Source organism: Balaenoptera borealis, assembly GCF_965194805.1.
Source record: "Balaenoptera borealis genome assembly, chromosome: X".
Classification (NCBI taxonomy): domain Eukaryota; kingdom Metazoa; phylum Chordata; class Mammalia; order Artiodactyla; family Balaenopteridae; genus Balaenoptera; species Balaenoptera borealis.
The window spans coordinates 122,613,381-122,630,159 of NC_138881.1; the positions used below are offsets into that span (position 1 = coordinate 122,613,381).

At 38.2% G+C, this 16,779-nt stretch overlaps 1 protein-coding gene across 1 annotated transcript in view; it reads right to left on the reverse strand.

Annotated features, from left to right (window-relative positions):
• The window catches only part of LOC309620104 (uncharacterized protein), a 554,572-nt gene that overhangs the window by 12,952 nt on the left and 524,841 nt on the right, over window positions 1–16,779 (reverse strand). The gene's annotated exons all lie outside the window — the stretch shown is intronic.

Below are 16,779 nucleotides of genomic sequence, written 5' to 3' on the forward strand. Positions count from 1 at the left end.
CTTCAAATTAGCATTTTCACTTTTTCCAGATATATACCCAAGGGTGGAATTGCTGGATTGTGTGGTAGTTCTATTTTTAGTTTTTTGAGGAACCTTCATACTGTTTTCCATAGTGGCTGCACTAATTTACATTCCTACCAACAGTGCACAAGGGTTCTCTTTTCCCCATATCCTTGTCAACATTTGTTATTTGTACACTTTTTGATGATAGCCATTCTGACAGGTGTGAGGTTTTCATCTGCATTTCTCTAATAATTGGTGATGCTGAGCATCTTTTCTTGTGCCTGTTGGCCATCTGTATGTCTTATTTGGAAAAATGTCTATTCAGGTCTTCTGCCCATTTCTTGATTGGGTTGTTTTTTTGATACAGAGTTGTATGAGCTGTTTAAATATTTTGGATATTAAGCCCTTGTTGGTTGCATCATTTGCAAATATTTTCTCCCATTCTGTAGGTTGTCTTTTTGCTTCGTCAATGGTACCATCTTAATCTCTAAATATATGGTGACATCAGAGAGGAGTTTCTAACCACTGGCAAAGTTCTAGGCTCCGAGAAGAACAGTAGAATAAATGAGTGACAGGGTAAAGGGATTTGGTGTTCGGATAGAAAGTTTTCTGTGTAAGGACAGAATTTGAGCAATTCCATAGGAGACTTGAATACTATAAATAAAATTGATCTTCTAATAACAAGGCAGGTCCCTTACCTGGTACCATTATTTGTGCATTGAGAATATTGTCTATATATTATATGTAGCTTCCAGAACCATAACTACAAAGTGGGTTTGGGAAAAGCACATACCATTTATTTATATGTGACTAACCTGCTTTCTGGGGGAAAGAGCTACCCCGGGACTGTGCATAATTAGAACCTAAGAAAAAGGGTATGAAGTCCTCAACTCAGAATTTGCCATAGCTTTACAGCACTGAACACAAGTCGTTTTCACCCAAGTACATCGAGGAGAAAGGAACTCCCCCAATTCTGTGACACAGAGCCTAATTCTGCAGTATCTGAGAGACTAAATGCTAGTAACCTAGTGAGCTTTGCATGAGATAAGGAACTGGAGGATCTCAAGTCCTGAGATCTGGTCAACATGAACACTGTTGGAGTACTAACTTCCACCTCTACCAAGGGAGAGGCAACTGTCCTCTGTTTATTTTACTTTTTCATTTATATGCCTCTTCCTCTCTGACATGAGTACAAGTTCCTTGAAGGCAGGTCCAGTTCTTGTTCAACTATGCATCACCTCATACCAAAAATCTGCACATTAGAGACATTCTACAAATGCCTTTAAATTTATCCCTTTAAATTTTTAAAGGGATAAAACTGCTACAATTATGATCCCGTCTTCCTAATAACAGCTGGACACTTACCTAGAAACCTACTTGTAACACTAAAAAAGCACTTGTTTTGGATATGTAAAAAAGACTAGGATCTGATACATGTCTCCTTGTAAGTCCTGTTATGTCCCTACCATGAAAGTACATCCCAACAATATATGTAAACAAAAACCTTGGGGTGTATCTAGTGCTCATGCAAAGAGCATTAGACATCCTGAAAGATAGCCCCCCAAAATGTAAAATGTTGAGAAGAAAGCTTCTTGCAGAGAAATGAAGAAACTGTTCATAAGCCAACAACAACAAAAAGACTCTACTCCAAATCAAGAAGTTTTAATTAGGTTTTAATTAGTGATAATCTATCCAAATTACGTATTAAGATTAGTGAAACCTGGGACATGGAAAGGGTGGGTGAATAATGCAAATGTGACATGGTCACAACACCATATCTCTTAGTCTGACCCTCCCTCCCCCTTTCTAATAAACCACCTAACAGCTTTTAGAGCCATTTTTGGATATCTTTTCTTATGGGTTTTCAGATGGTCTTTCCCATTTAAACCAGCAGAGATCATGTAATATAGTACCTAAACACAGAGCCAGGAAAGACAGATTTTACACATTACTACCTACATGATCACAGGTAGATGACTAATAATAAAATTAATCATTCAAAACTTTTTCAGCTGACCAACAGATATTTTCAAAAGAACTGATAAATACTAAAATCTTCAAAGTCCCTCAGAATTATCCCTTCAGGCAGCCTAGCTACACCATCTCTGCCCAAACTATGGACCTTCTAACCCCTTTCATTTGAAAACTTCTCTAAAAAAAAAAAAAGATAGATCTCAAATCAATAACCTAACTTTCCAATATAATAAACTAGAAACAGAAGAGAAACTAAACTCAAAGCAAGCAGAAGAAAGGAGCTAATAACGATTAGATTAGAAATAAATGAATTATAGAATAGAAAAACAATAGACAATATCAATGAAACCAAGTTGGTTCTTAGAAAAGTTCAAGAAAATTGACAAAACTTCAGCTAAACTGACCAATAAAATAAGATTCAAATTACTAAAATCAGGAATGAAAGAATGGACATTATTATCAACTTTACAGAAATAAGAAGGATTTTAAGGAGATACTATGAAACATTATATATTAACAAAAATTCCTAGGAAGACACAAACTACTGAAACTAACTCAAGAAGAAATAGAAAATCTGAACATACCTATAAGAGATTGAATTAGTAATCAGAAACCTTTCCACAAAGGAAATCCCAAGACAAGATAGCTTCACTGCTGAATTCTACCAAATGTTAATACAAGAATAAACACCAGTCCTTTTCCAAAATATAGAAGAGGAGGGAATAGTTTCCAACTCATTCTATATGGCCAGTATTATCCTGATACCAAAGCCAGAAAAATACATACAGGCCAATATCACCTATGTGATATTATAGAATATAAAAACCCTCAACAAAAATACTAGCAAACTGAATACAGCAACATAGAAAAAGGATTATATACCACCAAGTGGGATTCATCCGAAGTATGCAAAGTTGGTTCAACATACGTGAATCAATGTAACGCATCATTTTAATAGAAGAAAGGAAAAAAACACATGATCATCCCAATAGAGAAAAAACATTTAACAAAATCTAACATCATTTCACAATAAAAACCATCAACAGACCACATCTCCACCAAAATTCTTTCCAGTTTGGTCAGGCCTTTTCAGAACAGTGGGCTGCAAATCTCTGAAGAATATGTATGAGAAGCTTTTCTCAGGGACCCTCATATGCTGGGTCTGGCCTTTTTTTTTTTTTTTTTTTTTTTGGCCGCAATGCACAGCTTGTGGGGGTCTTAGTTCTCCAACCAGGGCAGCAGTGAAAGCACCGAGTCCTACCCACTGGAGCGCCAGGGAACTCCCAGAGCCTGGCCTCTTGAGATGCTCTTCTGAGGGTCCTCTGTAAGAGCTCAGCACTGAAGGGTGGTACCTTACCCACAGGAGGACAGCTCTGTGCCTGAAGCTCCACCTCCACTCCCAGGACTACCACATGTTGATGTACATGTTGTACATGACTCTACTTCAAAAGCAAACTTCACGGTTTAGTTTGTGTGAATCACACTATCTTGAGTAGGGCACTGCATACAATGTGGCTGAATGTGGCAGCCCTGCTCAAAGATGTCTCACACAGCTTTCATGCCACCTCTCACACCTTTAAGCCTTTGAATAGACACCAATATGTATCCAAAGTGCCTCTGCAACCTCTACATCACTGCTCTTCCTCTTTCATCCTTCTCTGAGTGTCCCCTCACCTACTGCATCTTTAATGAGCCAGGTTTCAGGAGCAAGGTAGAATAAATCTCCCTCTATCTCTTCTTACTTAGGAATAATACTCCATATCTGCATTATCCTTTTGATTTTCAAAGTATTAATGATATTAGTGTTAGTTCATTAAAAACCATTTCCCCATCACCCCCCAAAGTAATCCTTTAAGTAGAAAAGTCAAACACCTCCTTCCCCAGGCTCCTGCACTGCAAAATTCCTGATTTTTTTAAAAGTATTCTTTACCTAAACTCCAACCCACAGAAAAGCATCAAGAACCTCCTTGGAGAGAAGAGTGGGAATTTAGGTGCCAGGACAGTGAGATCAAAAGCCCACTTCTTCCTCAGATGCTGGAGGAAAAAAAAAAAAAAAAAGGCCTGTATAAACAAACAAAAATGGTTTACAAAACAGAATTTCTGAGGCTTTCATGTGAGAACTGTTTGCTAAGCGCATTTTCTCCACCTTTCCGTTCTGTCTCTCTAGATGTTTTCAACTCTCATGACAACATGCAACTGCGTAAATTCAGAATGAAGTTCAGGGTAAAGAATTTGCAAAAATAAATGGGACTTTGAGAGATTAGCAACTGGAATTGGAAGTCCTTACAGACAGAGAGGTGGGGAGATTTGGGGAAATCCATACCTGGCTGTAATAATTTTCATTGAAAGAAAAAGAAAAACTGGGGTGAAGTAAATAGATCCAGATGACTCCAACTCCTTGGCCTCTTCTACTTAATACCCATCACTGATAATAGAAATCTTAGAATAAATGAGACAAATCACATGAGGACATTGCAGTTCTGAGGCTTTTATTTTTATGATCAAAGGAGAGGAATAAGGAGCCTACCTAGACCACTTCCTGTTGCTAGGTAGTGGATTGGGAGACACCATGTCTGTATTGACTTCTTCTGCTGGGTGAGGGATCATAAAATAATCTCCAGTCTTGAAGTTCCTAACCAGTTCACCTCCTTCTTTCCAACTTTCTGAGTTTTCCTTTAGTTGCCTTTTGTGTTATTTCCACAATAGTTGTATAGTTGTATAGTTATAGTTGTATTTAGCTGAGATGTGCAGGGTTTGGGCTATGCCACTTTGTCTGAACCTGAAGTCTCCCATTTTACTTGCAAGATTTGGATTTGCAATGATTTTCAGTGCAATTTTTTTTGTGAATTCTGGTTTTAAGCCCATGGCAACTACTGAGATATTTCTGATGATGAGAGAGCTAATACCATCTCCCTGCCACGTGCATTCCTGGGGAATGTTTTAGGACAGAGAAAAGGAAGTGGTAAATGGTAGGATATTCATGACTATTTAGTCAAAAGCAGCTACTGCAAACATAGAAATGGGAAACAGGAGAATACAGAAAATCAAATATACCCATATCTGCCTTTATCCACCACCACCATCTTACACAACTCCCACTCTCATCTCAGCCCAGACCCTCTCACTGGACACCTAAAGACAGAGGTGACAGAGTTCTCACTCATCCCTTTTGTCTTAGTCCATTCAGGCTGCTATAAAAGTACCATAGACTGGGTAGCTTGTAAACAGAAATATATTGCTGACAGTTCTGGAGGTTGGAGGTCTGAGATCAGGATGCCAGCATAGTTGAGTTCTGATGAAGGCCCTCTTCAATTCTGCCAATTCTGGTTAGGGAAGTACCTCTTAGATCAAAAGCAAGATCCATAAAAGAACAAACTGAAAAACTGGACCTCATCCAAATTAAGTTCTGTTCTTTGAAAGATACTGTTAAAGAATGAAAAGACCACATAGTAGAGAATGGGAGACAATATTTGCAAATCACATATCTGATAAGGAACTTGTACCCAGAATTTATAAAGAACTCTCAATACTCATTAACAAGTCAAACACAATTAAAAATGGACAAAAGATTTAAATAGGCACTTCACCAAGAGAGATAGAGGGATGGGGATTAATCACATGAAGAGATGCTCTACATCTTTAGTAAACAGGGAAATGCAAATTAAGACCACAACAAAACACCAGAATACATTTATTTGAATAGCTAAAATTAAAAAGATAGGCAATAAAAAATACTGGCAAAGATGTAGAGTAACTCTTATAAACTGGTATTGGGAATGTAAAACAGTACAACCACTTTGGAAAACAGCTTGTTAGTTTCTTGGAAAGGTAGATATATGACTACTATATTATATGATCCAGACTTTCAAAGAGAATTAAAGCATATTTCCATACAGATATTTGTACAAGGATCATAGCTACTGTATTTCTAATAGTTAAAGCCCAAATCACTCCAAACTGGAGACAAATGCTAATCAACAAGTGAATGCATTAAGGAAAAAAAAAACCTGTGGTATATCCACACAATGAAATACTATTCAGCTATAAAAATAAGTGAATTATTGATTCACATAACAATATGGATGAAGTTCAAAATAATTATGCTTAGGAAAATAAAGTAGACAAAAAGGCTACATACATACGTTTATATATATATATAAATTATTTTTGAATTCACCATAACCATAGGGGTTATGAAGTTGCCTAGAACATTTAACAACAAGGACCTACTGTAAAGCACAAGGGACTATATTCAATACCTTATAATGGAAGAGAATCTTAAAAAGAATATATATATGTGTAACTGAATCACTTTGCTGTACACCTGAAACATTGTAAATCAACTACAATTAAAAAAAAGAATTGCTATATATATACAAAAACATATATTTTAAATAAATATTTACATATACTTTGAAAGGAAACATGTATATGTTTTCAAGTAAGAAAGTGCATCCAAACTCCTGAGGAACGACTCATCTTCGATCTTGAGAGAGTAAAGAGCTTTTGGGTATAGAGTGAAAGCAGGGGGGAATTTGAAAAGCCCCAAAGGAAAAGGGAAAGGCTTGGGAACTATAAAGAATACTGCTAGGAAAGAACAGGTCAGAGGTTTGGAGGGGCATAAAAAGTACTAGGTTCTGCAAACAGTAGAAGCTTTGAATGCACAAAGAGGGAAAGCCACATCCTCACTACAAATTTGATACCCCTGTGGGCACACCTCCTTTGAACAAGGGTATAAAAATCTACAAATCCCTGGAAAAACTCCATGGGTGACTTTTCCCAGAAGCCCTCAGTCCCTAGGTCTTATTCTTCAAGACCTGCTTATGAGAGTCAATTGAGGTAGCCCAGCAACGGGAGAATGGTGCTTGGTCTCAAGGAAGAGCAGCTCTGTGTATGCAGCTATATACAGTCACCCCCAAAGCCACCACATAGTACGCATATGATGTGCATTACTCTACTCAAAAAGGTGATAACCATGCTTTAGTGTATGTGAATGACACCATCTGGAGTAGGGCACTACGCTCAGCTGAAGTTGATGGCCCTGCCCAAATACATACATGTAATTTTCATTCAACATTGAATTTCCAGCATGGGAGCGACCACCCCACTGTCCCTCTCTTACCTTTTCTGAGTGAGTATCCCCTTACTTGCTACATATTTAACATGCTGGTTTTGAGGCCTGAGAGATAACAGGCCACCTCCTTTTTTCTTTTCCTCAGGTAAGAGATAACCTCATCAACATTTTCCTATTGATTTTCAAGTTGTGAGAAATGGCATATTAAAAATGATTTGCTTTCCACCAAAGCTAAAGGTTTGCCCAACACACCTATCAGATCCTTCTCTGCCCCGACCTTCCCAGTCTTTTGTTCAGAGTTCTATAACTTAACTCCAAAACCCTAGAAGAAGCAAGGTAAACATGCAGGAAACTCAAGAGAGCAGGGGAGATTATTTAGATGGTGCCTGGATTCACAGGGCAGAAATTCCACTTTCTCCACCATTCCTGGGAGTGTCTGATTCTTCCTTCAGAGCCCTGGATTTTTTCAACTTTTCCTAAAGTCCCCATTATTGAGAGAATATCCTCCAATCTTTTCATTTGGAGGCACAGGCCTCCAGGAGTCTGTCTTTTGCTTTCAAAACCAAAGCTGAGGGAAGGTGGAAGCAAGTAGGTGAGAGAAATCCACACACTCAGAACCAGTTTTATTTTAAGAGCTAGGGATGAGTTAAACAAGAGTCTGCATAGAGGGAGGTAGGTATATTTAGTAAAATACACAATTAGCTAAATCACTTGTCATGGAGAGACAGGGAGAATGAAGTAAGAGACATTTAAACTGGAGGTCCCCAAGTCCCCCAGCACTCAGGCACCTACACTGCTGTCAATAGACTAAAATGACTCAAGTCTAGATCTCAAATCCACATCTATACAAGTCAAAACTAAAATAAACAGAATATATATATATATATTTAAATTCCCAGTCAATAATGACATGAAACGATTCTCCACATCACTCATCATTAGGAAAATGAAATCAAAACCACAATGAGATACCATTTCACAACCATTAGGATAGCTATTATAAAAAACAAAAACAAACTAGAAGATTACAACTATTGGTGAGGACGTGGGGAAATCGGAACATTTGTGCATTGCTGGTGGGGATGTAAAATGGTGCAGCCACCACAGAAAACAATATGTCAGTTTTTCAAGAAAATAAAAATAAAATTACCATATGATCCAGCAATTCCACTTCTGGGTATATACCCCAAACAATTAAAAACAGAGACTGGAAAAAAAAAAAAAAACAGAGACTGGAACAGATATTTGTACACCAATGTTCATAGCAGCATTATTAATTTTTTTATAATTTTTTAAAATTTATTTATTTATTTATTTTTGGCTGTGTCGGGTCTTCGTTGCTGCGTGCGGGCTTTCTCTAGTTGCGATGAGTGGGGGCTATACTCTTTGTTGCGGTGCACGGGCTTCTCATTGCGGTGGCTTCTCTTGTTGTGAAGCACGGGCTCTAGGCGCATGAGCTTCAGTAGTTGTGGCACACGGGCTCATTAGTTGTGGCTCACAGGCTCTAGAGCACAGGCTCAGTAGTTGTGGTGCACAAGTTTAGTTGCTCTGCGGCATGTGGGATCTTCCCGGACCAGGGCTCAAACCCATGTCCCCTGCATTGGCAGGTGGATTCTTAACCACTGCGCCACCAGGGAAGTCCCTTATAGCAGCATTATTATTCATAATAGCCAAAAGATGGAAACAACCCAAAGGTCCATTGGCGGATGAATGGATATACAAAATGTGGTATACAATACACTGAAATATTATTCAGCCTTAAAAATGAAGTGTTGATTAATTCCACATGCTGTAACATGGATAAGCCTTGAAGACATTATGCCAAGTGAAATAAGCCAATCACAAAGAGATACTGTATTATTCCAGTTATATGAGGTACCTAGAATAGGCAAATTCATAGAGGCAGAAAGTAGAATAGAGATGACCAAGGGCTAGGGCCGAGGGGCTAATGGAGAGTTACTGTTTAACGGGAACACAGTTTTGGTTTGGGAAGACAAAAAAGTTCTGGATATGGGTAGTGGTGATGGTTACACAGCAATGTGAATGGACTTAATGCCAATGAATTGTACACTTTAAAAGGGTTAAAATTTATTATATATATTTACCCACAATTTTTTAAAATTCCAAATATATAACACCAAGAAAAATGTAAGCACCTTGCCAAAAAATACCAAAACTAAAATAAGAAATAATAAAGAAAAAAATCACACAACCTCAATATAAAATAAAACCACTCTAAGTACGCACATGGTGTTCTGTGTTAACAATGCTAGTAGACAAAATAGAGGATTTTTTCCTCCTCTTTCCTCTTTAATCTAAATTCCCCTGTTAAAGGTAGGTAGCAAACTTCCTCAAAAAGAAGTTGTCAAGTAAACCCCTAGTGTGGATTAAAGGAGAGTAGAATCAGGAAGCCCCCATTTCCCTACATAGAAATGTAAAATGTACAACTTGATTCCCATACACTGCTCCAGTCCCAAGGCTTATAGCACTGTCGCTCTCTTTCGCTCTTTCTCCCCAACTAGGTTAAGAAGGGACATCAAGAGTGGGATACAAAAACCAACAATATTTCATCATAGAAGGCTGTCTGAGCACTGGTTCCTCCTTGCCCTTTCTCTCCCTTCACATATACATTTGAGGGGAAAAAATGACAAGAGTCTAAAGAGTGTAAAAGTTTGGGGAAATTTGGGGTCATTTGGTAATGTCATATAAGATCCAAAAGTATATCCAAAAGAATGGAAATATTTTAGGTCCATGAAGAAAGTCGTGGCTTCAATCCCTGAGATTCAATAAAGTTTTCGTCCAGCGGTGGGGGAAACTGAGAAGCAGGAGAGAATCTGGGGAGTAAGAAAGAAAACATTTTGGAAAAAGTGAAGGGAAGTGATAGGTGGAAAAGGTTAAGAGTTTGGGGAGAAAGGAAGAAAATTGGGTTCTACAGAGTGGAAAAGGAGGGATAAGACATAAAGGAAGGCTTTATTCTTCTAGCAAGTCTTGTTTCCATTTGGTCAGGCCACTTTCAGACAAAGGATTTTAAATCACTGAATAACCTATATGCGAGGGAGGCTTCTCCCATGGGATCTTAGCCTGTAGGTTTTACACCTTAGGAGGCACTTAAAGTTTCCTGAGGTAGCTCAGTATTGAAGTGCAGAAGAGTACCTAGGCTCAAAAGAAAGCAGCTCTCTGAATGCTGAGAAACACCTGCCAGTTTTAGGGCCACCACTTATTTGTGTATGTTTTGCCAATATGATGTTACAGGGAACTAATTTATCCTCCCACCTGAAACAATGAAAAACACTGTCAAAATATAGGAAACAACAGATTATAAGACACCAGAAATCAGGCAGGGAAGGATAGTGATCCATCCCTGAGACATGGGCAGCAAACTATAAATAATATTTCTATATACTAGGAATGAACAATTATGATTTAAACATTTTTAAATGGTACCATTTAAGCTAGAATAAAACTTACATATGTAGCTACAAATAAATGGAGACATATATTGTGCTCATGGATTGGAAGAGTCAGTATGGTAAGATGTCAAATCTTTCCACATGCATCCATAAATTTAACTTCATCCTAATCAAAAATCTCATCAGGAATTTGCATAAATATCAACAATTTGATTCTAAAATTTATAAGGAAATACAAAAGAACCAGAATAGCTAAACCAATTTTAAAAATAGGTACAAAGTTGTAAGACTAACACTGTCTGATTTCAACACTTACTATAAAGGTACAGTAATCAAGAGAGTGTGGTATTGGTGAGAAAATAGATCAATGGAACAGAATAGAGAGCCCAGAAATAGATCCTTATAAATAAAATTAAAAAGTAGGATGTGGATCAACTAGAGATATCACACATTTCTGGCAGTAGTGTAAAGTGGTACATCCACTTTGAATGTTTGGCAGCTTCTTTTAAGTTAAATATTCACATACGGCTCAGTGATCCCACTCCTAGATATTTACTCTAGAGAAATGAAAACTTGTGTTCATACAAAAAGCTGTACTCAAATGTTTATAGCAGTTATATTCTTAATCGCCCCAAATAATTGGAAACAACCCAAATATCCTTCAATAGTTGAATGGATAAAAACACTGTGGTATGTCCATACCATTGAATATTACTTAGCAATAAAAAGGAGCACACACAACAACTTCATGAATATCAAATGCATTATGCTAAGTGAAAAGTAGCCTAACATAAAGACTATATTCTGTATGATTTCACTTATCTGAAACTATGAAAAAACAAAACTACAGTGACACAATGCAGATCTGTTGTTTCCAGAGTCCAAGGGTGAGAAAAGGGATTGACTCTAAACAGACATGAAGGAATCTGGGGCTGACAGAAATGTTTGGGTGTTAGCTACACTATTGAACATATTTGTAAAAGTTTATTAATATATGATATGAGGTGAAGCGAGACAAGTGGCTGTTTGGAAATAGCAATATTGACAAACATCAGCTGCCAACTCAATGCTCTGTTGTTATTCAAAGGCTGGGGAAATCAGGATATACTAATTTTTCAACATAGGAATGTACAATATACAAAGTGTTTCCCAATAATTGCTGCAGTGCTGAACTGGTCTCCAGGACTGTGATGTTTGCCATCTTTTACCTTTCTCTGTTTGTCTCTCTCCTCTAGTCTCTCTTTGAAGGAGCTGGGTTAAGACAGGACCCTTTAAGAACAGAGATAAAAGTCTGTGCGATGTGTCTTTAGTTCTAAAGGTCTGATAAGTGAAACCTCTCATCACTCACTTCAACAAATGTTGCACATAAAACACAAAAAAATACTTAAAATGTGCAAAGAGACTAACTGAATGAAAAGTTCTGGTCACCATCTGAACTGCTGCTGATATAGTGATATCGTAGAGGATATTAAAGAAGAAGAAGCTTCTAGGTTCCTTAGAAGAGAAGTGGCATTAGTGCACAAGAGGGAAAAGGGTGAAAGAAAGGGAGAACAATGGACCCAACCCATGTCTTTTTCTGAGGTCTCAGGTCCTTTTTGGATAAAGGTATGTGAATCTTTGAAGAACCTGGATGGGAAGTTTTCCCAAGAGCCCTCAGATCCTAGGTCTCATCTTTCCAGAGGCACTTAAGGGTCTTCTGAGAGGATGGTGATTTGGCCAAAGTGAATACAGCTGTATAGAGACAACCACACCACTTCCCCACAGGGCCACCACATGTGATTGTACATGTTGTGACTTACCACACTCAAAAAAGTGCCAATCATATTTTAGTGTACCTGAATGGCACTCTTTGGAGTGGGGTACTGCACAAAGTATGGTTAAATGTGGTGACTCTGCCCAAATGCTCCCCAGCCGTGTTACTTTCATAGTCACCTGATGTTTCCATGTGTGGCCCCCAGGATTTATACAAAACGTATATGAAACACCCACTCCAATGCCTTCTCTCTTCCACCTCTCCCTGCATTAGTATCCTCTCACCTGCTGCATGCTTGATTTGCAGGTGTTCAGGCTGAGCCAGAATGATCCTTTCTTCTTTCTTCTCTCCTCCTCCTCCTCACTGCCTGTAGCCCAAGCTCCAGAGCAGTGAATCAGAGATTTTTGCCAAGTGTGAGAGGCTGGTCTAAATAACATAGGGTATTAAAGCTCTCATTAAAAATACGAATTCATTTGTAACAGAGTGTGGGGAAAGTCAAACCTAATGGCACTCAGGAAAATAACACAGGGACTTCCCTGGTGGCTCAGTGGTTAAGAATCCACCTGCCAATGCAGGGGACACGGGTTCGATCCCTGGTCCAGGAAGATCCTACATGCCGCGGAGCAACTAGGCCCGTGCACCACAGCTACTAAGCCTGCGCTCTAGAGCCTGCAAGCCACAACTACTGAGCCTGCACACCACAACTACTGAAGTCCACATGCCTAGAGCCCATGCTCCGCAACAAGAGAAGCCACCGCAATGAGAAGCCCCTGCACTGCAATGAAGAGTAGTCCCCGCTCACCGCAACTAATGAAAGCCCGCACGCAGCAATGAAGACCCAATGCAGCCATAAATAAATAAATAAATAAATTTATTTTAAAAAAAAGAAAAAGAAAATAATGCAGACTTGGGGGATAAGTAAAAGACGAGGCTGGTAGCTATATGAGAGTAACAAACTAAACCAAAGGCCAGCTTGTCTACCAGAGAGCACCAGATAAAGAGAAAGTAAGTAAGAGCTCTTCTAATACCACAACAAATCTGAAAGACTTAATTCAACAACTGCTTGTTCAAAGTGGTTCAAATTATTTTTATTTAACTCTGAGGAATTTTTTTCCCATGGCATTTTTGAAAACTACAGTAAAATCAGCCTTCAGTTAGGAAACCTAATAGCTGGGTATGATACACACAGAGACAGATACCTTGACAGAGAGATCAGAAAAAGAAACTAAGAGTACCCACGAAAATCACTACCATATCAGAGTGACTGTGTGCCTGCACAAGGCTGTGCCCTCTGAGGAACAACATAAGAAAACTCATAGCAGCCAAAATAGACTTTACTAACATACCCCAGCCCATTCAAAAACCAAATAAAAAAGCAGACAACAACAATACAATCACTGTAGGGTATCAGTATCCAGAGTACCAAATGTGCTGTTTTAGAGGAAATTATGCAATGTGCAAAGATAATATAACCCTTACACAGGACAAAAACAGATGACAGAAACTTCCCATGAGAGTGCCCAGAAGTTATACTAATATACAAAGTCTCTGAAGCAACCATTATAGAATTTTCCAATAAAATAAAAGCCATGTTTGAGGAGTAAAGAAGTTATGATGACACTGTCTAATCTAAAGCGTATATTGTTGGTGGGAATGTAAATAAGTGCAGTCACTATGGAGAACAGTATGGAGGTTCCTTTAGAAACCAAAAATAGAGCTACCATATGATCCAGCAATCCTACTACTGGACATATATCCAGAACAGACAAAAACTCTAATTTGAAAAGATATATGCACCCCTATGTTCATTGCAGCACTGTTTATAATAGCCAAGACATGGAAGCAACCTAAATGTCCACTGATGAATGAATGGATAAAGAAGATGTGGTACATATATACAGTGGAATACTACTTAGCCATAAAAAAAGAATAAAATAATACCATCTGCAGCAACATGGATGGACCTAGATATTATCATATTAAGTGAAGTAAGTCAGACAGAGAACGACAAATATCATATGATATCACTTATATGTGGAATCCAAAGAAAACTGATACAAATAAACTTATTTACAAAAGAGAAATAGACCCACAGACATAGAAAACAAATTTATGGTTATCAAAGGGGAAAGGGGGGAAGGGATAAATTAGGAGTTTGGGATTAACATATACATACTACTATATATAAAATAGACAATCAACAAGGACCTACTCTATAGCACAGCGAACTATACTCAATATTTTGTAATAATGTACAATGGAAAATAATCTTAAAAAGAATATATACATATTCAGATATATATGTATGTATATATATATATACCTGAATCACTTTACTGTACACCTAAAACTAACACAGTATTGTAAACCAACTATACTCCAGTATAAAATAAAAATTAAAAAAAAGAAGAGCAGAGTGCTCTAGTGTATTTCAAAATGGTTCCTTTTCCCCTCCCTGTGCCAGAAGACCAAGGAAATATTTCTCTGATAATTACTGTGGGAATCTTGTAAATCTGGAGGTAAATCTTACAAAATTGTGGGGTCCCGTATGACTGGGTGCCCCTGGAGTTTTTAACTCTCAAGAGTTGTCTACACTGAGCTTATAGCAACTCATCAACTACAGTTGTTTTCCTACAGCAGTCTGCTCTTGAGTCTCTGATTCTGTAAGCTGAGACCCCCTGTATTTGCTTTTTTGTCTCACCAATCTTGGGGGTAGATGTTTGCTCTGTGTCTTCCCCTCTCATGCAAATCCAAGAAGAGTTTATTTTTCAGTCTGTTCAGATTACTTGTTGTAAGGATGAAGTGGCAATTTCTATGCTTCTTACCTCCAGAATTAGAAACTGATAGTAAAATGAATCTTGTATTCACAGGCACATCTGTTTGCAAATAAGAGTAGCCTTATTCATAATTGCTTAACACTAGAAAAAACCCAGATGTCCTTCACCTGTGACAGGTACCCTGCACAATAAGAAAAAGAAACAGAGTATTGATCTAATGATTCTCTATCTCCTTCTCTTTCCCTTTCCTCCCTTCTCATTTTCTCTCTCCTCATTGCATTAGGAAGGGACATCAAAAGGAAAGTAAGAGAAAAACTAAGAATATGTGAACTTTTTAAGAGAGACAACAAAAAAATACTATCAAAGAGTATGTTTCTCAGTATGATGCACAAACCCTAATAAATTGGTGACTTACATAGGATTCAAACATTCTTTCAAAAGAATGATCATGTTTTAGACACATGTAGGAAGGAAGGAAGGAAGGGAGAAAGAAAGAGATAAAGAGAAAGAAAGAAAGAAAGAGAGAAAGAAAGAAAGAAAGAAAGAGAGAGAGGGAGGAAGGAAGAGAGAGAGAGGGAGGAAAGGATGAAGGAAGAAAGAAACAAAGAAACAAAGAAAGAGGGAGGGAGGAAGGAAGAGAGAAAGAGAGAAAGAATGGAAGAAAGGTATCTCCATACCCAAGAGAGAAAAGATTTTGAGCCTCAGAAGGTTAAGGAGAAGCCTTAAAATGGGAGAGGAAGCTAATACATGAGAATAGTTTAACAGATTTGTTGGTTGGGTTCAGGAATAGGTTCTGCAAAAAGAATAATACTTTCCAGGCAGCATGGAACAATATAATAGCACAGAAGGCCTTGTTCCTGTTTCAGTCAAGTAATTTTAGAAAAATGGATGTGAGTCTCAGAAGAACTCAGTAGGATGCTTTTAGGTCCTTGCCTCTGAGAAGGCTCCTAAAAGAGTTCTCTGAAGTAGTCCAGCACAAGTATGGAAGGTGTGTAAGAGTGGCATAGTTGCACTCTACGGAAATCATCCCCCTGCAAGTAACTAAGCACTCCCAATGCACCCACAGTGTCATCACATATGTCGCACATGCCATGTATTACTCCACTAGCAGAGGCATCAATCATTTTTAATTATACATGATAGCCACTGCTGCAGTAGGGTGGCACACACAGCATGTCTAGGGATGGCAGCCCTGCCTAAACACCCACTAATGCACTTTTGAAGCAACCCCTTAGTGTTGTCAGGTTGTGAGTGATCAGTGGAATTTGTACTCAGGACCTCTATAGCACCGACTCCACTGCCCTTCCTCATACTTGCCTCTTGGGTGCTATCCACTCACATGTTGCAGCTTTGATATGGCAGTTTTCAGAACTGATAAATATTAATTCTTACTGTTAGGTTCTGTTGCTTATGGAAGAAATACCCTTGCATGCCTTATCCTATTCCTTTTCTCACTGTTGTATATAAAGCATTAACAAGAAGTTTGCATTCCCCAGATCCATTAAATAAGCAGTAAATATACTTCATGTCACCAACCCATACTTGACTCACCTGATATGAGTCCCTCTACCTGAGTTACCTATCTCAACTCCAGTGAAACAGAATAATCAGGGAAAGCACACACGATCCTAGATGTAAAGAAAAAGAGAATAAATAGTAGGTGGTGGAATGGAGAAAATAGAAATCCCTTTTCTGCCTCAGACCCCAGGGTGTAAAAAGCCCATTTCACTTAATAGGACTGATCTACAAGATGTAAAATATAGCTGACATCTGAGGATGCCATGATAT